Source organism: Hyla sarda, chromosome 6 (genome assembly GCF_029499605.1).
Source record: "Hyla sarda isolate aHylSar1 chromosome 6, aHylSar1.hap1, whole genome shotgun sequence".
Lineage (NCBI taxonomy): Eukaryota > Metazoa > Chordata > Amphibia > Anura > Hylidae > Hyla > Hyla sarda.
The window spans coordinates 281,187,880-281,208,598 of NC_079194.1; the positions used below are offsets into that span (position 1 = coordinate 281,187,880).

The 20,719-nt window shown below is 42.3% G+C and overlaps 30 non-coding genes across 30 annotated transcripts; 20 read left to right on the forward strand and 10 right to left on the reverse strand.

Annotated features, from left to right (window-relative positions):
• The first annotated feature begins 595 nt into the window (after nt 1-595).
• On the forward strand, nt 596-669 carry TRNAT-UGU (transfer RNA threonine (anticodon UGU)). Its single transcript has one exon. It is a non-coding gene; the product is annotated as a tRNA-Thr (tRNA).
• A 377-nt stretch (nt 670-1,046) lies between these two features.
• Nucleotides 1,047-1,128, reverse strand: TRNAS-GCU (transfer RNA serine (anticodon GCU)). Its single transcript has one exon. It is a non-coding gene; the product is annotated as a tRNA-Ser (tRNA).
• A 216-nt stretch (nt 1,129-1,344) lies between these two features.
• Nucleotides 1,345-1,418, forward strand: TRNAT-AGU (transfer RNA threonine (anticodon AGU)). Its single transcript has one exon. It is a non-coding gene; the product is annotated as a tRNA-Thr (tRNA).
• A 625-nt stretch (nt 1,419-2,043) lies between these two features.
• TRNAT-UGU (transfer RNA threonine (anticodon UGU)) lies at nt 2,044-2,117 on the forward strand. The gene has a single exon. It is a non-coding gene; the product is annotated as a tRNA-Thr (tRNA).
• A 377-nt stretch (nt 2,118-2,494) lies between these two features.
• TRNAS-GCU (transfer RNA serine (anticodon GCU)) lies at nt 2,495-2,576 on the reverse strand. Its single transcript has one exon. It is a non-coding gene; the product is annotated as a tRNA-Ser (tRNA).
• Nucleotides 2,577-2,804: 228 nt separating this feature from the next.
• Nucleotides 2,805-2,878, forward strand: TRNAT-AGU (transfer RNA threonine (anticodon AGU)). Its single transcript has one exon. It is a non-coding gene; the product is annotated as a tRNA-Thr (tRNA).
• A 600-nt stretch (nt 2,879-3,478) lies between these two features.
• Nucleotides 3,479-3,552, forward strand: TRNAT-UGU (transfer RNA threonine (anticodon UGU)). The gene has a single exon. It is a non-coding gene; the product is annotated as a tRNA-Thr (tRNA).
• A 377-nt stretch (nt 3,553-3,929) lies between these two features.
• Nucleotides 3,930-4,011, reverse strand: TRNAS-GCU (transfer RNA serine (anticodon GCU)). Its single transcript has one exon. It is a non-coding gene; the product is annotated as a tRNA-Ser (tRNA).
• A 227-nt stretch (nt 4,012-4,238) lies between these two features.
• TRNAT-AGU (transfer RNA threonine (anticodon AGU)) lies at nt 4,239-4,312 on the forward strand. The gene has a single exon. It is a non-coding gene; the product is annotated as a tRNA-Thr (tRNA).
• A 624-nt stretch (nt 4,313-4,936) lies between these two features.
• On the forward strand, nt 4,937-5,010 carry TRNAT-UGU (transfer RNA threonine (anticodon UGU)). Its single transcript has one exon. It is a non-coding gene; the product is annotated as a tRNA-Thr (tRNA).
• A 377-nt stretch (nt 5,011-5,387) lies between these two features.
• TRNAS-GCU (transfer RNA serine (anticodon GCU)) lies at nt 5,388-5,469 on the reverse strand. The gene has a single exon. It is a non-coding gene; the product is annotated as a tRNA-Ser (tRNA).
• Nucleotides 5,470-5,697: 228 nt separating this feature from the next.
• TRNAT-AGU (transfer RNA threonine (anticodon AGU)) lies at nt 5,698-5,771 on the forward strand. The gene has a single exon. It is a non-coding gene; the product is annotated as a tRNA-Thr (tRNA).
• A 604-nt stretch (nt 5,772-6,375) lies between these two features.
• Nucleotides 6,376-6,449, forward strand: TRNAT-UGU (transfer RNA threonine (anticodon UGU)). Its single transcript has one exon. It is a non-coding gene; the product is annotated as a tRNA-Thr (tRNA).
• A 377-nt stretch (nt 6,450-6,826) lies between these two features.
• On the reverse strand, nt 6,827-6,908 carry TRNAS-GCU (transfer RNA serine (anticodon GCU)). Its single transcript has one exon. It is a non-coding gene; the product is annotated as a tRNA-Ser (tRNA).
• A 216-nt stretch (nt 6,909-7,124) lies between these two features.
• Nucleotides 7,125-7,198, forward strand: TRNAT-AGU (transfer RNA threonine (anticodon AGU)). Its single transcript has one exon. It is a non-coding gene; the product is annotated as a tRNA-Thr (tRNA).
• Nucleotides 7,199-7,823: 625 nt separating this feature from the next.
• TRNAT-UGU (transfer RNA threonine (anticodon UGU)) lies at nt 7,824-7,897 on the forward strand. The gene has a single exon. It is a non-coding gene; the product is annotated as a tRNA-Thr (tRNA).
• Nucleotides 7,898-8,274: 377 nt separating this feature from the next.
• Nucleotides 8,275-8,356, reverse strand: TRNAS-GCU (transfer RNA serine (anticodon GCU)). The gene has a single exon. It is a non-coding gene; the product is annotated as a tRNA-Ser (tRNA).
• A 228-nt stretch (nt 8,357-8,584) lies between these two features.
• Nucleotides 8,585-8,658, forward strand: TRNAT-AGU (transfer RNA threonine (anticodon AGU)). The gene has a single exon. It is a non-coding gene; the product is annotated as a tRNA-Thr (tRNA).
• Nucleotides 8,659-9,258: 600 nt separating this feature from the next.
• Nucleotides 9,259-9,332, forward strand: TRNAT-UGU (transfer RNA threonine (anticodon UGU)). Its single transcript has one exon. It is a non-coding gene; the product is annotated as a tRNA-Thr (tRNA).
• Nucleotides 9,333-9,709: 377 nt separating this feature from the next.
• TRNAS-GCU (transfer RNA serine (anticodon GCU)) lies at nt 9,710-9,791 on the reverse strand. The gene has a single exon. It is a non-coding gene; the product is annotated as a tRNA-Ser (tRNA).
• Nucleotides 9,792-10,018: 227 nt separating this feature from the next.
• On the forward strand, nt 10,019-10,092 carry TRNAT-AGU (transfer RNA threonine (anticodon AGU)). The gene has a single exon. It is a non-coding gene; the product is annotated as a tRNA-Thr (tRNA).
• A 624-nt stretch (nt 10,093-10,716) lies between these two features.
• Nucleotides 10,717-10,790, forward strand: TRNAT-UGU (transfer RNA threonine (anticodon UGU)). The gene has a single exon. It is a non-coding gene; the product is annotated as a tRNA-Thr (tRNA).
• Nucleotides 10,791-11,167: 377 nt separating this feature from the next.
• Nucleotides 11,168-11,249, reverse strand: TRNAS-GCU (transfer RNA serine (anticodon GCU)). The gene has a single exon. It is a non-coding gene; the product is annotated as a tRNA-Ser (tRNA).
• Nucleotides 11,250-11,477: 228 nt separating this feature from the next.
• Nucleotides 11,478-11,551, forward strand: TRNAT-AGU (transfer RNA threonine (anticodon AGU)). The gene has a single exon. It is a non-coding gene; the product is annotated as a tRNA-Thr (tRNA).
• Nucleotides 11,552-12,606: 1,055 nt separating this feature from the next.
• Nucleotides 12,607-12,688, reverse strand: TRNAS-GCU (transfer RNA serine (anticodon GCU)). The gene has a single exon. It is a non-coding gene; the product is annotated as a tRNA-Ser (tRNA).
• A 228-nt stretch (nt 12,689-12,916) lies between these two features.
• Nucleotides 12,917-12,990, forward strand: TRNAT-AGU (transfer RNA threonine (anticodon AGU)). Its single transcript has one exon. It is a non-coding gene; the product is annotated as a tRNA-Thr (tRNA).
• Nucleotides 12,991-13,616: 626 nt separating this feature from the next.
• TRNAT-UGU (transfer RNA threonine (anticodon UGU)) lies at nt 13,617-13,690 on the forward strand. The gene has a single exon. It is a non-coding gene; the product is annotated as a tRNA-Thr (tRNA).
• A 377-nt stretch (nt 13,691-14,067) lies between these two features.
• On the reverse strand, nt 14,068-14,149 carry TRNAS-GCU (transfer RNA serine (anticodon GCU)). Its single transcript has one exon. It is a non-coding gene; the product is annotated as a tRNA-Ser (tRNA).
• Nucleotides 14,150-14,377: 228 nt separating this feature from the next.
• On the forward strand, nt 14,378-14,451 carry TRNAT-AGU (transfer RNA threonine (anticodon AGU)). Its single transcript has one exon. It is a non-coding gene; the product is annotated as a tRNA-Thr (tRNA).
• A 604-nt stretch (nt 14,452-15,055) lies between these two features.
• Nucleotides 15,056-15,129, forward strand: TRNAT-UGU (transfer RNA threonine (anticodon UGU)). Its single transcript has one exon. It is a non-coding gene; the product is annotated as a tRNA-Thr (tRNA).
• Nucleotides 15,130-20,719: the final 5,590 nt, after the last annotated feature.

Sequence of the window (20,719 nt, forward strand, 5' to 3'; positions counted from 1 at the left end):
CCCCTAAATTTTAAGCTTTTCATACCAAAAAGCAGATGTTCAATCCTACCTGACATCAATATTGACCATCCCACAGCCCTAAGACAGTCCGAGCAAAGTCAAAAATATGGATGCTGGCTAAACGTCCAAAAGAAAGAAATGTCCTCATCTTCTTTATAGGATAGCATTAAGCACCATGCAAGAGGAATTGGAAAACAAGGCAGGATTTCTAAGGCCTGGTTGATAGGTCACGTAACGCACCCTTCTGGATTGGAAATAGAAAACTCCCATGCCTGCAAAGACAATAAAAAATCTTCAAAGCAAGATACCAAGTTGGAAAAGGCATGCAGAGCACAATGGATTAGCCGTCCATCGACTTAACCCCTCGGCCACCTCGTCTTTAAAAGGCAACCACTCCAGGTGAGACATTCTGACAACATGATCAACAAGTCTTTGGCTGCATTTTCATTGAAGGTCACATATTAAGCACTGGCTGAATGGACCGTAACTCAAAAAATGCAAGCTGCAACTGCTCCGTCAATATACAGCATTTTGTATACATTTTAATCATTGCATAGAAATTCCTATTTTCTGACTTTTAGGGAAGGGTAGTCATGGTGCTGTGGCTTAGATGGTTAAAGCGCCTGTCTTGTAAACAGGAGATCCTGAGTTCGAATCTCAGCAGTTCCTTTCTTTCTTTGCAATTTTGAGCTTTTCATACCAAGAAGTAGACGTTCAATCATATGTGACTTCAAACTTGTCTATCCCACAGTCCTAAGAATGTCAGAGCAAAGTCAAAAATATGTATGCTGGCTGAATGCCCAAAAGAAGGAAATGTCCTCATCTTCTTTATTGGATAGTATTAAGCACCATGCAAGAGAAATGGAAAAACAATGCAGGATTACTAATGCCAGGTTGATAGGTCACATGAGGCACGTTTCTGAATCAAAAATAGAAAACTGCCATGGTGGCAGCATCCACTGCATATGCTGACAATAAAGAATCTACAAGGCAAGTTGCAAAGAATCTACTAGGCAAGCTGCAAAGTGGTAAAAAGTAGAAGGAACCGACAAAGATAGGATTTGAACCCATGCATGCAGAGCACAATGGATTAGCAGTCCATCGCCTTAACCACTCGGCCACCTCATCTACATAAGTCCCTACCTCCAGGTGATAGATTCTGAGAACAGGGTCAAAAAGTTTTTTGCTGCATTTTTATTGAAGGTCACAGATCAGGCACTGGCTGAGGGGACCGTAACTCCAAATGCAAGCTGCAACCACTCCATCAATGCACAACATTTAGTAGAAATTTGAATCATTGCGTAAGAAATTCCCATTTTCTGGCTTTTCTGCTGGTCTTCACTTGGTGCTGTGGCTTAGGTGGTTAAAGCGCCTGTCTAGTAAACAGGAGATCCTGAGTTCAAATCTCAGCAGTGCCTTTTTTTCCCCTAAATTTTAAGCTTTTCATACCAAAAAGCAGATGTTCAATCCTATCTGACATCAATATTGTCCATCCCACAGCCCTAAGACAGTCCGAGCAAAGTCAAAAATATGGATGCTGGCTAAACGTCCAAAAGAAAGAAATGTCCTCATCTTCTTTATAGGATAGCATTAAGCACCATGCAAGAGGAATTGGAAAACAAGGCAGGATTTCTAAGGCCTGGTTGATAGGTCACGTAACGCACCCTTCTGGATTGGAAATAGAAAACTCCCATGCCTGCAAAGACAATAAAAAATCTTCAAAGCAAGATACCAAGTTGGAAAAGGCATGCAGAGCACAATGGATTAGCCGTCCATCGACTTAACCCCTCGGCCACCTCGTCTTTAAAAGGCAACCACTCCAGTTGAGACATTCTGACAACATGATCAACAAGTCTTTGGCTGCATTTTCATTGAAGGTCACATATTAAGCACTGGCTGAATGGACCGTAACTCAAAAAATGCAAGCTGCAACTGCTCCGTCAATATACAGCATTTTGTATACATTTTAATCATTGCATAGCAATTCCCATTTTCTGACTTTCTGACTTTCTGACTTTTTGACTTTTTGGCATTGGTTGTCATGGCGCTGTGGCTTAGTTGGTTAAAGCGCCTGTCTTGTAAACAGGAGATCCTGAGTTCGAATCTCAGCAGTGCCTTTCTTTCTTTGCAATTTTGAGCTTTTCATACCAAGAAGTAGACGTTCAATCATATGTGACTTCAAACTTGTCTATCCCACAGTCCTAAGAATGTCCGAGCAAAGTCAAAAATATGTATGCTGGCTGAATGCCCAAAAGAAGGAAATGTCATCATCTTCTTTATTGGATAGTATTAAGCACCATGAAAGAGAAATGGAAAAACAATGCAGGATTACTAATGCCAGGTTGATAGGTCACATGAGGCACGTTTCTGAATCAAAAATAGAAAACTGCCATGGTGGGAGCATCCACTGCATATGCTGACAATAAAGAATCTACAAGGCAAGTTGCAAAGAATCTACTAGGCAAGCTGCAAAGTGGTAAAAAGTAGAAGAAACCTACAAGGATGGGATTTGAACCCATGCATGCAGAGCACAATGGATTAGCAGTCCATCGCCTTAACCACTCGGCCACCTCGTCTACATAAGTCCCTACCTCCAGGTGATAGATTCTGAGAACAGGGTCAAAAAGTTTTTTGCTGCATTTTTATTGAAGGTCACAGATCAGGCACTGGCTGAGGGGACCGTAACTCCAAGTTGTTGAAAAAATGCAAGCTGCAACCACTCCATCAATGCACAACATTAAGTAGAAATTTGAATCATTGCGTAAGAAATTCCCATTTTCTGGCTTTTCTGCTGGACTTCATGTGGTGCTGTGGCTTAGTTGGTTAAAGCGCCTGTCTAGTAAACAGGAGATCCTGAGTTCAAATCTCAGCAGTGCCTTTTTTTCCCCTAAATTTTAAGCTTTTCATACCAAAAAGCAGATGTTCAATCCTATCTGAAATCAATATTGACCATCCCACAGCCCTAAGACAGTCCGAGCAAAGTCAAAAATATGGATGCTGCTAAACGTCCAAAAGAAAGAAATGTCCTCATCTTCTTTATAGGATAGCATTAAGCACCATGCAAGAGGAATTGGAAAACAAGGCAGGATTTCTAAGGCCTGGTTGATAGGTCACGTAACGCACCCTTCTGGATTGGAAATAGAAAACTCCCATGTGTGCAAAGACAATAAAAAATCTTCAAAGCAAGATACCAAGTTGGAAAAGGCATGCAGAGCACAATGGATTAGCCGTCCATCGACTTAACCCCTCGGCCACCTCGTCTTTAAAAGGCAACCACTCCAGGTGAGACATTCTGACAACATGATCAACAAGTCTTTGGCTGCATTTTCATTGAAGGTCACATATTAAGCACTGGCTGAATGGACCGTAACTCAAAAAATGCAAGCTGCAACTGCTCCGTCAATATACAGCATTTTGTAGACATTTTAATCATTGCATAGCAATTCCCATTTTCTGACTTTTAGCCAAGGGTTGTCATGGCGCTGTGGCTTAGATGGTTAAAGCGCCTGTCTTGTAAACAGGAGATCCTGAGTTCGAATCTCAGCAGTTCCTTTCTTTCTTTGCAATTTTGAGCTTTTCATACCAAGAAGTAGACGTTCAATCATATGTGACTTCAAACTTGTCTATCCCACAGTCCTAAGAATGTCCGAGCAAAGTCAAAAATATGTATGCTGGCTGAATGCCCAAAAGAAGGAAATCTCCTCATCTTCTTTATTGGATAGTATTAAGCACCATGCAAGAGAAATGGAAAAACAATGCAGGATTACTAATGCCAGGTTGATAGGTCACATGAGGCACGTTTCTGAATCAAAAATAGAAAACTGCCATGGTGGCAGCATCCACTGCATATGCTGACAATAAAGAATCTACAAGGCAAGTTGCAAAGAATCTACTAGGCAAGCTGCAAAGTGGTAAAAAGTAGAAGGAACCGACGAGGATGGGATTTGAACCCATGCATTCAGAGCACAATGGATTAGCAGTCCATCGCCTTAACCACTCGGCCAACTCGTCTACATAAGTCCCACCTCCAGGTGATAGATTCTGAGAACAGGGTCAAAAAGTTTTTTGCTGCATTTTTATTGAAGGTCACAGATCAGGCACTGGCTGAGGGGACCGTAACTCCAAGTTGGTGAAAAAATGCAAGCTGCAACCACTCCATCAATGCACAACATTTAGTAGAAATTTGAATCATTGCGTAAGAAATTCCCATTTTCTGGCTTTTCTGCTGGACTTCATGTGGTGCTGTGGCTTAGTTGGTTAAAGCGCCTGTCTAGTAAACAGGAGATCCTGAGTTCAAATCTCAGCAGTGCCTTTTTTCCCCCTAAATTTTAAGCTTTTCATACCAAAAAGCAGATGTTCAATCCTATCTGAAATCAATATTGACCATCCCACAGCCCTAAGACAGTCCGAGCAAAGTCAAAAATATGGATGCTGCTAAACGTCCAAAAGAAAGAAATGTCCTCATCTTCTTTATAGGATAGCATTAAGCACCATGCAAGAGGAATTGGAAAACAAGGCAGGATTTCTAAGGCCTGGTTGATAGGTCACGTAACGCACCCTTTTGGATTGGAAATAGAAAACTCCCATGCCTGCAAAGACAATAAAAAATCTTCAAAGCAAGATACCAAGTTGGAAAAGGCATGCAGAGCACAATGGATTAGCCGTCCATCGACTTAACCCCTCGGCCACCTCGTCTTTAAAAGGCAACCACTCCAGGTGAGACATTCTGACAACATGATCAACAAGTCTTTGGCTGCATTTTCATTGAAGGTCACATATTAAGCACTGGCTGAATGGACCGTAACTCAAAAAATGCAAGCTGCAACTGCTCCGTCAATATACAGCATTTTGTAGACATTTTAATCATTGCATAGCAATTCCCATTTTCTGACTTTCTGACTTTCTGACTTTTTGACTTTTTGGCATTGGTTGTCATGGCGCTGTGGCTTAGTTGGTTAAAGCTCCTGTCTTGTAAACAGGAGATCCTGAGTTCGAATCATAGCAGTGCCTTTCTTTCTTTGCAATTTTGAGCTTTTCATACCAAGAAGTAGACGTTCAATCATATGTGACTTCAAACTTGTCTATCCCACAGTCCTAAGAATGTCCGAGCAAAGTCAAAAATATGTATGCTGGCTGAATGCCCAAAAGAAGGAAATGTCCTCATCTTCTTTATTGGATAGTATTAAGCACCATGAAAGAGAAATGGAAAAACAATGCAGGATTACTAATGCCAGGTTGATAGGTCACATGAGGCACGTTTCGGAATCAAAAATAGAAAACTGCCATGGTGGGAGCATCCACTGCATATGCTGACAATAAAGAATCTACAAGGCAAGTTGCAAAGAATCTACTAGGCAAGCTGCAAAGTGGTAAAAAGTAGAAGAAACCGACGAGGTTGGGATTTGAACCCATGCATGCAGAGCACAATGGATTAGCAGTCCATCGCCTTAACCACTCGGCCACCTCGTCTACATAAGTCCCTACCTCCAGGTGATAGATTCTGAGAACAGGGTCAAAAAGTTTTTTGCTGCATTTTTATTGAAGGTCACAGATCAGGCACTGGCTGAGGGGACCGTAACTCCAAGTTGGTGAAAAAATGCAAGCTGCAACCACTCCATCAATGCACAACATTAAGTAGAAATTTGAATCATTGCGTAAGAAATTCCCATTTTCTGGCTTTTCTGCGGGACTTCAGGTGGTGCTGTGGCTTAGTTGGTTAAAGCGCCTGTCTAGTAAACAGGAGATCCTGAGTTCAAATCTCAGCAGTGCCTTTTTTTTTTCCCCTAAATTTTAAGCTTTTCATACCAAAAAGCAGATGTTCAATCCTACCTGACATCAATATTGACCATCCCACAGCCCTAAGACAGTCCGAGCAAAGTCAAAAATATGGATGCTGGCTAAACGTCCAAAAGAAAGAAATGTCCTCATCTTCTTTATAGGATAGCATTAAGCACCATGCAAGAGGAATTGGAAAACAAGGCAGGATTTCTAAGGCCTGGTTGATAGGTCACGTAACGCACCCTTCTGGATTGGAAATAGAAAACTCCCATGCCTGCAAAGACAATAAAAAATCTTCAAAGCAAGATACCAAGTTGGAAAAGGCATGCAGAGCACAATGGATTAGCCGTCCATCGACTTAACCCCTCGGCCACCTCGTCTTTAAAAGGCAACCACTCCAGGTGAGACATTCTGACAACATGATCAACAAGTCTTTGGCTGCATTTTCATTGAAGGTCACATATTAAGCACTGGCTGAATGGACCGTAACTCAAAAAATGCAAGCTGCAACTGCTCCGTCAATATACAGCATTTTGTATACATTTTAATCATTGCATAGAAATTCCTATTTTCTGACTTTTAGGGAAGGGTAGTCATGGTGCTGTGGCTTAGATGGTTAAAGCGCCTGTCTTGTAAACAGGAGATCCTGAGTTCGAATCTCAGCAGTTCCTTTCTTTCTTTGCAATTTTGAGCTTTTCATACCAAGAAGTAGACGTTCAATCATATGTGACTTCAAACTTGTCTATCCCACAGTCCTAAGAATGTCAGAGCAAAGTCAAAAATATGTATGCTGGCTGAATGCCCAAAAGAAGGAAATGTCCTCATCTTCTTTATTGGATAGTATTAAGCACCATGCAAGAGAAATGGAAAAACAATGCAGGATTACTAATGCCAGGTTGATAGGTCACATGAGGCACGTTTCTGAATCAAAAATAGAAAACTGCCATGGTGGCAGCATCCACTGCATATGCTGACAATAAAGAATCTACAAGGCAAGTTGCAAAGAATCTACTAGGCAAGCTGCAAAGTGGTAAAAAGTAGAAGGAACCGACAAAGATAGGATTTGAACCCATGCATGCAGAGCACAATGGATTAGCAGTCCATCGCCTTAACCACTCGGCCACCTCATCTACATAAGTCCCTACCTCCAGGTGATAGATTCTGAGAACAGGGTCAAAAAGTTTTTTGCTGCATTTTTATTGAAGGTCACAGATCAGGCACTGGCTGAGGGGACCGTAACTCCAAATGCAAGCTGCAACCACTCCATCAATGCACAACATTTAGTAGAAATTTGAATCATTGCGTAAGAAATTCCCATTTTCTGGCTTTTCTGCTGGTCTTCACTTGGTGCTGTGGCTTAGGTGGTTAAAGCGCCTGTCTAGTAAACAGGAGATCCTGAGTTCAAATCTCAGCAGTGCCTTTTTTTCCCCTAAATTTTAAGCTTTTCATACCAAAAAGCAGATGTTCAATCCTATCTGACATCAATATTGTCCATCCCACAGCCCTAAGACAGTCCGAGCAAAGTCAAAAATATGGATGCTGGCTAAACGTCCAAAAGAAAGAAATGTCCTCATCTTCTTTATAGGATAGCATTAAGCACCATGCAAGAGGAATTGGAAAACAAGGCAGGATTTCTAAGGCCTGGTTGATAGGTCACGTAACGCACCCTTCTGGATTGGAAATAGAAAACTCCCATGCCTGCAAAGACAATAAAAAATCTTCAAAGCAAGATACCAAGTTGGAAAAGGCATGCAGAGCACAATGGATTAGCCGTCCATCGACTTAACCCCTCGGCCACCTCGTCTTTAAAAGGCAACCACTCCAGTTGAGACATTCTGACAACATGATCAACAAGTCTTTGGCTGCATTTTCATTGAAGGTCACATATTAAGCACTGGCTGAATGGACCGTAACTCAAAAAATGCAAGCTGCAACTGCTCCGTCAATATACAGCATTTTGTATACATTTTAATCATTGCATAGCAATTCCCATTTTCTGACTTTCTGACTTTCTGACTTTTTGACTTTTTGGCATTGGTTGTCATGGCGCTGTGGCTTAGTTGGTTAAAGCGCCTGTCTTGTAAACAGGAGATCCTGAGTTCGAATCTCAGCAGTGCCTTTCTTTCTTTGCAATTTTGAGCTTTTCATACCAAGAAGTAGACGTTCAATCATATGTGACTTCAAACTTGTCTATCCCACAGTCCTAAGAATGTCCGAGCAAAGTCAAAAATATGTATGCTGGCTGAATGCCCAAAAGAAGGAAATGTCATCATCTTCTTTATTGGATAGTATTAAGCACCATGAAAGAGAAATGGAAAAACAATGCAGGATTACTAATGCCAGGTTGATAGGTCACATGAGGCACGTTTCTGAATCAAAAATAGAAAACTGCCATGGTGGGAGCATCCACTGCATATGCTGACAATAAAGAATCTACAAGGCAAGTTGCAAAGAATCTACTAGGCAAGCTGCAAAGTGGTAAAAAGTAGAAGAAACCTACAAGGATGGGATTTGAACCCATGCATGCAGAGCACAATGGATTAGCAGTCCATCGCCTTAACCACTCGGCCACCTCGTCTACATAAGTCCCTACCTCCAGGTGATAGATTCTGAGAACAGGGTCAAAAAGTTTTTTGCTGCATTTTTATTGAAGGTCACAGATCAGGCACTGGCTGAGGGGACCGTAACTCCAAGTTGTTGAAAAAATGCAAGCTGCAACCACTCCATCAATGCACAACATTAAGTAGAAATTTGAATCATTGCGTAAGAAATTCCCATTTTCTGGCTTTTCTGCTGGACTTCATGTGGTGCTGTGGCTTAGTTGGTTAAAGCGCCTGTCTAGTAAACAGGAGATCCTGAGTTCAAATCTCAGCAGTGCCTTTTTTTCCCCTAAATTTTAAGCTTTTCATACCAAAAAGCAGATGTTCAATCCTATCTGAAATCAATATTGACCATCCCACAGCCCTAAGACAGTCCGAGCAAAGTCAAAAATATGGATGCTGCTAAACGTCCAAAAGAAAGAAATGTCCTCATCTTCTTTATAGGATAGCATTAAGCACCATGCAAGAGGAATTGGAAAACAAGGCAGGATTTCTAAGGCCTGGTTGATAGGTCACGTAACGCACCCTTCTGGATTGGAAATAGAAAACTCCCATGTGTGCAAAGACAATAAAAAATCTTCAAAGCAAGATACCAAGTTGGAAAAGGCATGCAGAGCACAATGGATTAGCCGTCCATCGACTTAACCCCTCGGCCACCTCGTCTTTAAAAGGCAACCACTCCAGGTGAGACATTCTGACAACATGATCAACAAGTCTTTGGCTGCATTTTCATTGAAGGTCACATATTAAGCACTGGCTGAATGGACCGTAACTCAAAAAATGCAAGCTGCAACTGCTCCGTCAATATACAGCATTTTGTAGACATTTTAATCATTGCATAGCAATTCCCATTTTCTGACTTTTAGCCAAGGGTTGTCATGGCGCTGTGGCTTAGATGGTTAAAGCGCCTGTCTTGTAAACAGGAGATCCTGAGTTCGAATCTCAGCAGTTCCTTTCTTTCTTTGCAATTTTGAGCTTTTCATACCAAGAAGTAGACGTTCAATCATATGTGACTTCAAACTTGTCTATCCCACAGTCCTAAGAATGTCCGAGCAAAGTCAAAAATATGTATGCTGGCTGAATGCCCAAAAGAAGGAAATCTCCTCATCTTCTTTATTGGATAGTATTAAGCACCATGCAAGAGAAATGGAAAAACAATGCAGGATTACTAATGCCAGGTTGATAGGTCACATGAGGCACGTTTCTGAATCAAAAATAGAAAACTGCCATGGTGGCAGCATCCACTGCATATGCTGACAATAAAGAATCTACAAGGCAAGTTGCAAAGAATCTACTAGGCAAGCTGCAAAGTGGTAAAAAGTAGAAGGAACCGACGAGGATGGGATTTGAACCCATGCATGCAGAGCACAATGGATTAGCAGTCCATCGCCTTAACCACTCGGCCAACTCGTCTACATAAGTCCCACCTCCAGGTGATAGATTCTGAGAACAGGGTCAAAAAGTTTTTTGCTGCATTTTTATTGAAGGTCACAGATCAGGCACTGGCTGAGGGGACCGTAACTCCAAGTTGGTGAAAAAATGCAAGCTGCAACCACTCCATCAATGCACAACATTTAGTAGAAATTTGAATCATTGCGTAAGAAATTCCCATTTTCTGGCTTTTCTGCTGGACTTCATGTGGTGCTGTGGCTTAGTTGGTTAAAGCGCCTGTCTAGTAAACAGGAGATCCTGAGTTCAAATCTCAGCAGTGCCTTTTTTCCCCCTAAATTTTAAGCTTTTCATACCAAAAAGCAGATGTTCAATCCTATCTGAAATCAATATTGACCATCCCACAGCCCTAAGACAGTCCGAGCAAAGTCAAAAATATGGATGCTGCTAAACGTCCAAAAGAAAGAAATGTCCTCATCTTCTTTATAGGATAGCATTAAGCACCATGCAAGAGGAATTGGAAAACAAGGCAGGATTTCTAAGGCCTGGTTGATAGGTCACGTAACGCACCCTTTTGGATTGGAAATAGAAAACTCCCATGCCTGCAAAGACAATAAAAAATCTTCAAAGCAAGATACCAAGTTGGAAAAGGCATGCAGAGCACAATGGATTAGCCGTCCATCGACTTAACCCCTCGGCCACCTCGTCTTTAAAAGGCAACCACTCCAGGTGAGACATTCTGACAACATGATCAACAAGTCTTTGGCTGCATTTTCATTGAAGGTCACATATTAAGCACTGGCTGAATGGACCGTAACTCAAAAAATGCAAGCTGCAACTGCTCCGTCAATATACAGCATTTTGTAGACATTTTAATCATTGCATAGCAATTCCCATTTTCTGACTTTCTGACTTTCTGACTTTTTGACTTTTTGGCATTGGTTGTCATGGCGCTGTGGCTTAGTTGGTTAAAGCTCCTGTCTTGTAAACAGGAGATCCTGAGTTCGAATCATAGCAGTGCCTTTCTTTCTTTGCAATTTTGAGCTTTTCATACCAAGAAGTAGACGTTCAATCATATGTGACTTCAAACTTGTCTATCCCACAGTCCTAAGAATGTCCGAGCAAAGTCAAAAATATGTATGCTGGCTGAATGCCCAAAAGAAGGAAATGTCCTCATCTTCTTTATTGGATAGTATTAAGCACCATGAAAGAGAAATGGAAAAACAATGCAGGATTACTAATGCCAGGTTGATAGGTCACATGAGGCACGTTTCGGAATCAAAAATAGAAAACTGCCATGGTGGGAGCATCCACTGCATATGCTGACAATAAAGAATCTACAAGGCAAGTTGCAAAGAATCTACTAGGCAAGCTGCAAAGTGGTAAAAAGTAGAAGAAACCGACGAGGTTGGGATTTGAACCCATGCATGCAGAGCACAATGGATTAGCAGTCCATCGCCTTAACCACTCGGCCACCTCGTCTACATAAGTCCCTACCTCCAGGTGATAGATTCTGAGAACAGGGTCAAAAAGTTTTTTGCTGCATTTTTATTGAAGGTCACAGATCAGGCACTGGCTGAGGGGACCGTAACTCCAAGTTGGTGAAAAAATGCAAGCTGCAACCACTCCATCAATGCACAACATTAAGTAGAAATTTGAATCATTGCGTAAGAAATTCCCATTTTCTGGCTTTTCTGCGGGACTTCAGGTGGTGCTGTGGCTTAGTTGGTTAAAGCGCCTGTCTAGTAAACAGGAGATCCTGAGTTCAAATCTCAGCAGTGCCTTTTTTTTTTCCCCTAAATTTTAAGCTTTTCATACCAAAAAGCAGATGTTCAATCCTATCTGACATCAATATTGACCATCCCACAGCCCTAAGACAGTCCGAGCAAAGTCAAAAATATGGATGCTGGCTAAACGTCCAAAAGAAAGAAATGTCCTCATCTTCTTTATAGGATAGCATTAAGCACCATGCAAGAGGAATTGGAAAACAAGGCAGGATTTCTAAGGCCTGGTTGATAGGTCACGTAACGCACCCTTCTGGATTGGAAATAGAAAACTCCCATGCCTGCAAAGACAATAAAAAATCTTCAAAGCAAGATACCAAGTTGGAAAAGGCATGCAGAGCACAATGGATTAGCCGTCCATCGACTTAACCCCTCGGCCACCTCGTCTTTAAAAGGCAACCACTCCAGGTGAGACATTCTGACAACATGATCAACAAGTCTTTGGCTGCATTTTCATTGAAGGTCACATATTAAGCACTGGCTGAATGGACCGTAACTCAAAAAATGCAAGCTGCAACTGCTCCGTCAATATACAGCATTTTGTATACATTTTAATCATTGCATAGCAATTCCCATTTTCTGACTTTTAGGCAAGGGTTGTCATGGTGCTGTGGCTTAGATGGTTAAAGGGCCTGTCTTGTAAACAGAAGATCCTGAGTTCGAATCTCAGCAGTTCCTTTCTTTCTTTGCAATTTTGAGCTTTTCATATCAAGAAGTAGACGTTCAATCATATGTGACTTCAAACTTGTCTATCCCACAGTCCTAAGAATGTCCGAGCAAAGTCAAAAATATGTATGCTGGCTGAATGCCCAAAAGAAGGAAATCTCCTCATCTTCTTTATTGGATAGTATTAAGCACCATGCAAGAGAAATGGAAAAACAATGCAGGATTACTAATGCCAGGTTGATAGGTCACATGAGGCACGTTTCTGAATCAAAAATAGAAAACTGCCATGGTGGCAGCATCCACTGCATATGCTGACAATAAAGAATCTACAAGGCAAGTTGCAAAGAATCTACTAGGCAAGCTGCAAAGTGGTAAAAAGTAGAAGGAACCCACCAGGATGGGATTTGAACCCATGCATGCAGAGCACAATGGATTAGCAGTCCATCGCCTTAACCACTCGGCCACCTCGTCTACGTAAATCCCTACCTCCAGGTGATAGATTCTGAGAACAGGGTCAAAAAGCTTTTTGCTGCATTTTTATTGAAGGTCACAGATCAGGCACTGGCTGAGGGGACCGTAACTCCAAGTTGGTGAAAAAATGCAAGCTGCAACCACTCCATCAATGCACAACATTTAGTAGAAATTTGAATCATTGCGTATGAAATTCCGATTTTCTGGCTTTTCTGCTGGTCTTCACTTGGCGCTGTGGCTTAGGTGGTTAAAGCGCCTGTCTAGTAAACAGGAGATCCTGAGTTCAAATCTCAGCAGTGCCTTTTTTTCCCCCTAAATTTTAAGCTTTTCATACCAAAAAGCAGATGTTCAATCCTATCTGACATCAATATTGTCCATCCCACAGCCCTAAGACAGTCCAAGCAAAGTCAAAAATATGGATGCTGGCTAAACGCCCAAAAGAAAGAAATGTCCTCATCTTCTTTATAGGATAGCATTAAGCACCATGCAAGAGGAATTGGAAAACAAGGCAGGATTTCTAAGGCCTGGTTGATAGGTCACGTAATGCACCCTTCTGGATTGGAAATAGAAAACTCCCATGCCTGCAAAGACAATAAAAAATGTACAAAGCAAGATACCAAGTTGGAAAAGGCATGCAGAGCACAATGGATTAGCCGTCCATCGACTTAACCCCTCGGCCACCTCGTCTTTAAAAGGCAACCACTCCAGGTGAGACATTCTGACAACATGATCAACAAGTCTTTGGCTGCATTTTCATTGAAAGTCACATATTAAGCACTGGCTGAATGGACCGTAACTCAAAAAATGCAAGCTGCAACTGCTCCGTCAATATACAGCATTTTGTAGACATTTTAATCATTGCATAGCAATTCCCATTTTCTGACTTTCTGACTTTCTGACTTTTTGACTTTTTGGCATTGGTTGTCATGGCGCTGTGGCTTAGTTGGTTAAAGCGCCTGTCTTGTAAACAGGAGATCCTGAGTTCAAATCTCAGCAGTGCCTTTCTTTCTATGCAATTTTGAGCTTTTCATACCAAGAAGTAGACGTTCTATCATATGTGACTTCAAACTTGTCTATCCCACAGTCCTAAGAATGTCCGAGCAAAGTCAAAAATATGTATGCTGGCTGAATGCCCAAAAGATAGAAATGTCCTCATCTTCTTTATTGGATAGTATTAAGCACCATGAAAGAGAAATGGAAAAACAATGCAGGATTACTAATGCCAGGTTGATAGGTCACATGAGGCACGTTTCTGAATCAAAAATAGAAAACTGCCATGGTGGGAGCATCCACTGCATATGCTGACAATAAAGAATCTACAAGGCAAGTTGCAAAGAATCTACTAGGCAAGCTGCAAAGTGGTAAAAAGTAGAAGAAACCGACGAGGATGGGATTTGAACCCATGCATGCAGAGCACAATGGATTAGCAGTCCATCGCCTTAACCACTCGGCCACCTCGTCTACATAAGTCCCTACCTCCAGGTGATAGATTCTGAGAACAGGGTCAAAAAGTTTTTTGCTGCATTTTTATTGAAGGTCACAGATCAGGCACTGGCTGAGGGGACCGTAACTCCAAGTTGGTGAAAAAATGCAAGCTGCAACCACTCCATCAATGCACAACATTAAGTAGAAATTTGAATCATTGCGTAAGAAATTCCCATTTTCTGGCTTTTCTGCTGGACTTCATGTGGTGCTGTGGCTTAGTTGGTTAAAGCGCCTGTCTAGTAAACAGGAGATCCTGAGTTCAAATCTCAGCAGTGCCTTATTTTTTTCCCCTAAATTTTAAGCTTTTCATACCAAAAAGCAGATGTTCAATCCTATCTGACATCAATATTGACCATCCCACAGCCCTAAGACAGTCCGAGCAAAGTCAAAAATATGGATGCTGGCTAAACGTCCAAAAGAAAGAAATGTCCTCATCTTCTTTATAGGATAGCATTAAGCACCATGCAAGAGGAATTGGAAAACAAGGCAGGATTTCTAAGGCCTGGTTGATAGGTCACATAACGCACCCTTCTGGATTGGAAATAGAAAACTCCCATGCCTGCAAAGACAATAAAAAATCTTCAAAGCAAGATACCAAGTTGGAAAAGGCATGCAGAGCACAATGGATTAGCCGTCCATCGACTTAACCCCTCGGCCACCTCGTCTTTAAAAGGCAACAACTCCAGGTGAGACATTCTGACAACATGATCAACAAGTCTTTGGCTGCATTTTCATTGAAGGTCACATATTAAGCACTGGCTGAATGGACCGTAACTCAAAAAATGCAAGCTGCAACTGCTCCGTCAATATACAGCATTTTGTATACATTTTAATCATTGCATAGCAATTCCCATTTTCTGACTTTTAGACAAGGGTTGTCATGGCCCTGTGGCTTAGATGGTTAAAGCGCCTGTCTTGTAAACAGGAGATCCTGAGTTCAAATCTCAGCAGTTCCTTTCTTTCTTTGCAATTTTGAGCTTTTCATACCAAGAAGTAGACGTTCAATCATATGTGACTTCAAACTTGTCTATCCCACAGTCCTAAGAATGTCCGAGCAAAGTCAAAAATATGTATGCTGGCTGAATGCCCAAAAGAAGGAAATGTCCTCATCTTCTTTATTGGATAGTATTAAGCACCATGCAAGAGAAATGGAAAAACAATGCAGGATTACTAATGCCAGGTTGATAGGTCACATGAGGCACGTTTCTGAATCAAAAATAGAAAACTGCCATGGTGGCAGCATCCACTGCATATGCTGACAATAAAGAATCTACAAGGCAAGTTGCAAAGAATCTACTAGGCAAGCTGCAAAGTGGTAAAAAGTAGAAGGAACCGACAAGGATGGGATTTGAACCCATGCATGCAGAGCACAATGTATTAGCAGTCCATCACCTTAACCACTCGGCCACCTCATCTACATAAGTCCCTACCTCCAGGTGATAGATTCTGAGAACAGGGTCAAAAAGTTTATAGCTGCATTTTTATTGAAGGTCACAGATCAGGCACTGGCTGAGGGGACCGTAACTCCAAGTTGTTGAAAAAATGCAAGCTGCAACCACTCCATCAATGCACAACATTTAGTAGAAATTTGAATCATTGCGTAAGAAATTCCCATTTTCTGGCTTTTCTGCTGGTCTTCACTTGGCGCTGTGGCTTAGGTGGTTAAAGCGCCTGTCTGGTAAACAGTGGTAAGGAAGAAAAAAACCTTTTTCAAAGGGCGCTGCTGTTGTCCTGGTGAGATGAAGATGAAAAGTCCGAGGCAGAAGTATTTTGCAAGATATAGCTTCTTTATTGGTGTAGAATCATAGCAAGCAGGGATACAGGCTAGATAACGCGTTTCGGGGGACAGCGCCCCCTTCTTCAGATCAGTGATAACAACTGGTGGTGCTTACATGGTATATATACACTTAAAATGTGCGCCAAACATAAGGGGGAGGGGCTACAGTAAACAGGGGCACATACTGTAAAGGCATGATAAATACATCAAAATAGACATGTAAATCATGAAAACCTATTCTGACACATAGAACAGCCTGATGAAATGGAGCTATTACAAAAACTCTAAATAAAATCATTGGTGAACAGTAGGTAATATGCGCGCATCTGGAGCCGCTGGCCGCAGCTCCGGAGTGTGCGGCGGAAGTGGCCGTTGCTACAGACGCGTATCCATGCAGTCTGTCGGAAGCGTCCGGCCAGAGAGCGTTGCCCGGGAGACGCACGACGCGCAGAGGCGCAGCGCGTCACGGGCAGCGCTCAGGAGGCCGGCTCACCCGTGATGACAGGCACTGAAGTCCCTCGCTGGAACCCACAGGAGGGAAAATATCAGGATGATAGTATATGATGACTATGCAGTGGTAGTTAGTGTGTATAGACGTCAATAAAAGTGTCACTGAATATGGACATCTTGAACTAGAGCCAGTGATGTGGCAATGAGAAAAATGGGGGGGGGGGGGGGTTTAAGGGGTGGAGGGAAAGTAATAAGGGGGGGGGAACTATGGGCAGAAACAGAAAAACGATCTATGATGGTAGAAAAATAAAATAAAATAAAATAAACAACCTGACTCTGCTCTCCCATCACCTCTCTCACCCAACACCAACACAACGGTTTTTTTAGGCCTTCCCCAGGCAGTCCTGATACCTCCCTTAATATCGGACCCCAATGATCTACCACCACTAGAGATGATCCACATTGCACCACCCCTGGGCCTAAAAAGAAAGCTTCCAGAAAGAGGGGATGCAGAGGAGGCCGTAACAGAAGGGAGAGGAAAGAAGAAAAGAGAATCAGACACCAAAAAGAAAATGAACTGAATATGGTTAAAATTTTCAACCTTTCCAGTTATGTTTTCACAGAAATTGAACTCCAAGTCCTTAAAAAGGGGCTTTCCTACTGTCCTACCAACAAAACCAATAGTTTTGAATTGTTTCTGGATCTCAACAAATTCATTCGCAAAATCACGATTCAAAGATTCTTTGCTCTCAAAGAAGCCAATGGCCATACCACTGCCAATATTGAGACCCACCCCGCCTCCATATTATCACCTCCCCCCATCCATACCGACCTACGCCCGAAATCCACATTCTACCCCTTACATGCAAAGGGCAGCCATATTGACACTTTCTCCACAATGGTGCAATCTGACTTTGACGCCCTGTGTAGGAATGATAAACGGATTAATTACTTATCCAACCTATCCTCATCTGAACAATCGGCTCTCAAGACATTGTCCTCTAACAATACCATCGTTATCCGTTCAGCAGACAAGGGAGGTGGCATTGTTGTTCTAAACAGAAGTTACTATATCAGCGAAGCCACCAGACTTCTCACTGATACCACATATTACAAACCGATCCCCAGCAACCCTACCAAAACTTTCCAAGACAAACTCACTAAACTGGTCAATATCGGTCACTCCCAAGGTGTCCTATCTAAAGCAGAAAAGGATTTCCTCATCATCACAGAACCATCTACACCCATTTTTTATTATCTCCCCAAAATCCACAAGCACCTCACCCAGCCCCCGGGCCGTCCGATCATCTCTGGTATTAATTCTATATCCTCCAACCTCTCCCACTACATTGACCTTCTCCTTCAGAAACATGTTACCAGTCTCCCCTCTCACCTCAAAGACACCACAGCTTTCATCCAGTCCATACTACAATTTGAATGGTCATCGAATTACACACTTGTCACCATGGACATTACATCACTATACACCATAATCGACCATGAACTCGGTATTCAGGCAGTATCTTTCTTCCTGGCTAAAGATTCAGGAATGCCCACTGCTCAGAAGGAATTTATTCTGGAAGGTCTCAGATATATACTGACCCATAATTACTTCGAATTTCTGGGTCGGATTTACCTGCAACACAAAGGTACCGCTATGGGGTCCAAAATGGCCCCCAGTTTCGCTAATCTCTTTGTTGGGATGTTCGAAGAACAACACATCTATACTCACCCCCTTTTCAAGAACTGCGTGTACTACCAACGGTACATAGATGACATCTTTTTAATCTGGAATGGCGAAGTCTCTCTGCTTATGGAATTCCTCTCTGACCTTAACGTTAACAGCTGGTCACTTCAGTTCACCCAGACCATCTTCCAGGACCACGCCGAATTCCTGGATGTTTTGGTCTCCCACAATAACAGTGACCATCTAACCACCAAAACTTTTTTCAAAAAAGTTGACAGCAATAGCTATTTAGATTTTGGCAGCGGACATTTCAAGAAATGGCTGTGCAACGTACCCTTCGGACAATTTAAGAGAATCAGAAGGAACTGCACGAGTGAGAGAGACTTTGTGTCACAGAGCAAAATACTTAAATCTAGATTTAGGGCTAAAGGGTATCCCCACTCCCTCGTGCAGTCCTCCTTCATCCGGGCACAAACTCTCACTCAGAAGGACTGCCTTGTCCCTAAACCTAAGGCCGACACCAAGATAGGCGATAGGTCACTTAATTTCATCACCACTTTCAGCCGGGAACACACAAAAATCAGGAACATTCTGAGTTCCCATTGGCCCATCCTTCTTAAGGATCAACACTTGGGACCATTGTTACCTACCAAACCTTCCCTTACCTTCAGAAGAGGTCGTACTATTCGGAATATAGTAGCTCCCAGCAAGTTAAAACCTCAGACAAACAAGTGCGTTAGTACCGGTTTTCTTTCCATCACAGGGTGTTTCAAGTGCGGCCTCCCCAGATGCAAATGTTGTGCCGTTATTAAACACAAATGTACCTCTTTCTCCTCCACTTCTACCAAGACTACATATCCCATCAAAACCCACATTACCTGCAGCACCAAATACGTTGTATACCTGCTACAATGCCCATGCGGACTACAATATGTGGGGCGCACAATTCGTTGCTTTAGGGAACGCATCAACAAGCATCGCAGCAACACTGCTAATGGTTTCCTGTTGCATAGCGTATCCCGCCACCTGACTGAAGCTCATGCAAAAGACTTTAACTCCATCACTGCAACTCCAATTGAACACATCAGCAGTGATCAGTCCCACAGATACAGCACCCTGAGACGCAGGGAGAATTTTTGGATTCATTGTCTCCAGACTCTCTCACCCAGTGGACTGAATGAGATGATTGAGTGCAATTTGTGAGGCATCACTACTATACACATTATATTTATATATTTTCTATGCATTTTTCCTAATAATAATATTTTTATTCACATTTTTATCTCTATTTCTTATTTATCTCACCTCATTTTCTGTCTCTGCCCATTGCCCCATCTCTCTCTCCCTCCCTCCTTCCCCCCCCCCCCACAATATACATTCATAATTACTTTGGTTTTCCCCCCCACTATTTTTTAGTGTCATAGCCGGCTGTTACATTTGCCATATATATATTTTATTTTCATTCTAATTTTAATTTTAATTTTATTTTTATTTTTATTTTATTTTTATTTTTATTTATTTTTATTTTTATTTTTATTTTTAATTTTATTTTTATTTTTATTTTTATTTTATTTTATTTTATTTTATTTTTCTACCATCATAGATCGTTTTTCTGTTTCTGCCCATAGTTCCCCCCCCCTTATTACTTTCCCTCCACCCCTTAAACCCCCCCCCCCCATTTTTCTCATTGCCACATCACTGGCTCTAGTTCAAGATGTCCATATTCAGTGACACTTTTATTGACGTCTATACACACTAACTACCACTGCATAGTCATCATATACTATCATCCTGATATTTTCCCTCCTGTGGGTTCCAGCGAGGGACTTCAGTGCCTGTCATCACGGGTGAGCCGGCCTCCTGAGCGCTGCCCGTGACGCGCTGCGCCTCTGCGCGTCGTGCGTCTCCCGGGCAACGCTCTCTGGCCGGACGCTTCCGACAGACTGCATGGATACGCGTCTGTAGCAACGGCCACTTCCGCCGCACACTCCGGAGCTGCGGCCAGCGGCTCCAGATGCGCGCATATTACCTACTGTTCACCAATGATTTTATTTAGAGTTTTTGTAATAGCTCCATTTCATCAGGCTGTTCTATGTGTCAGAATAGGTTTTCATGATTTACATGTCTATTTTGATGTATTTATCATGCCTTTACAGTATGTGCCCCTGTTTACTGTAGCCCCTCCCCCTTATGTTTGGCGCCCATTTTAAGTGTATATATACCATGTAAGCACCACCAGTTGTTATCACTGATCTGAAGAAGGGGGCGCTGTCCCCCGAAACGCGTTATCTAGCCTGTATTCCTGCTTGCTATGATTCTACACCAATAAAGAAGCTATATCTTGCAAAATACTTCTGCCTCGGACTTTTCATCTTCATCTCACCAGGACAACAGCAGCGCCCTTTGAAAAAGGTTTTTTTCTTCCTTACCACTGCATATCTATCCAGGACTGGCTAGTCCTGTCCTGTACCTTGGGCTTAGCAGCTGTATCCGGTGGACTATTATCCATACCACTAACCCCACTGTGGGTCTACATGCGAGTTTTTTGCTCGCTCAAGGTGAGCACCCATCATCTACTCTTCGACTAACCCCTCCCACCTGTCATCAACGGTATCACACTAGGCGCCTTTCC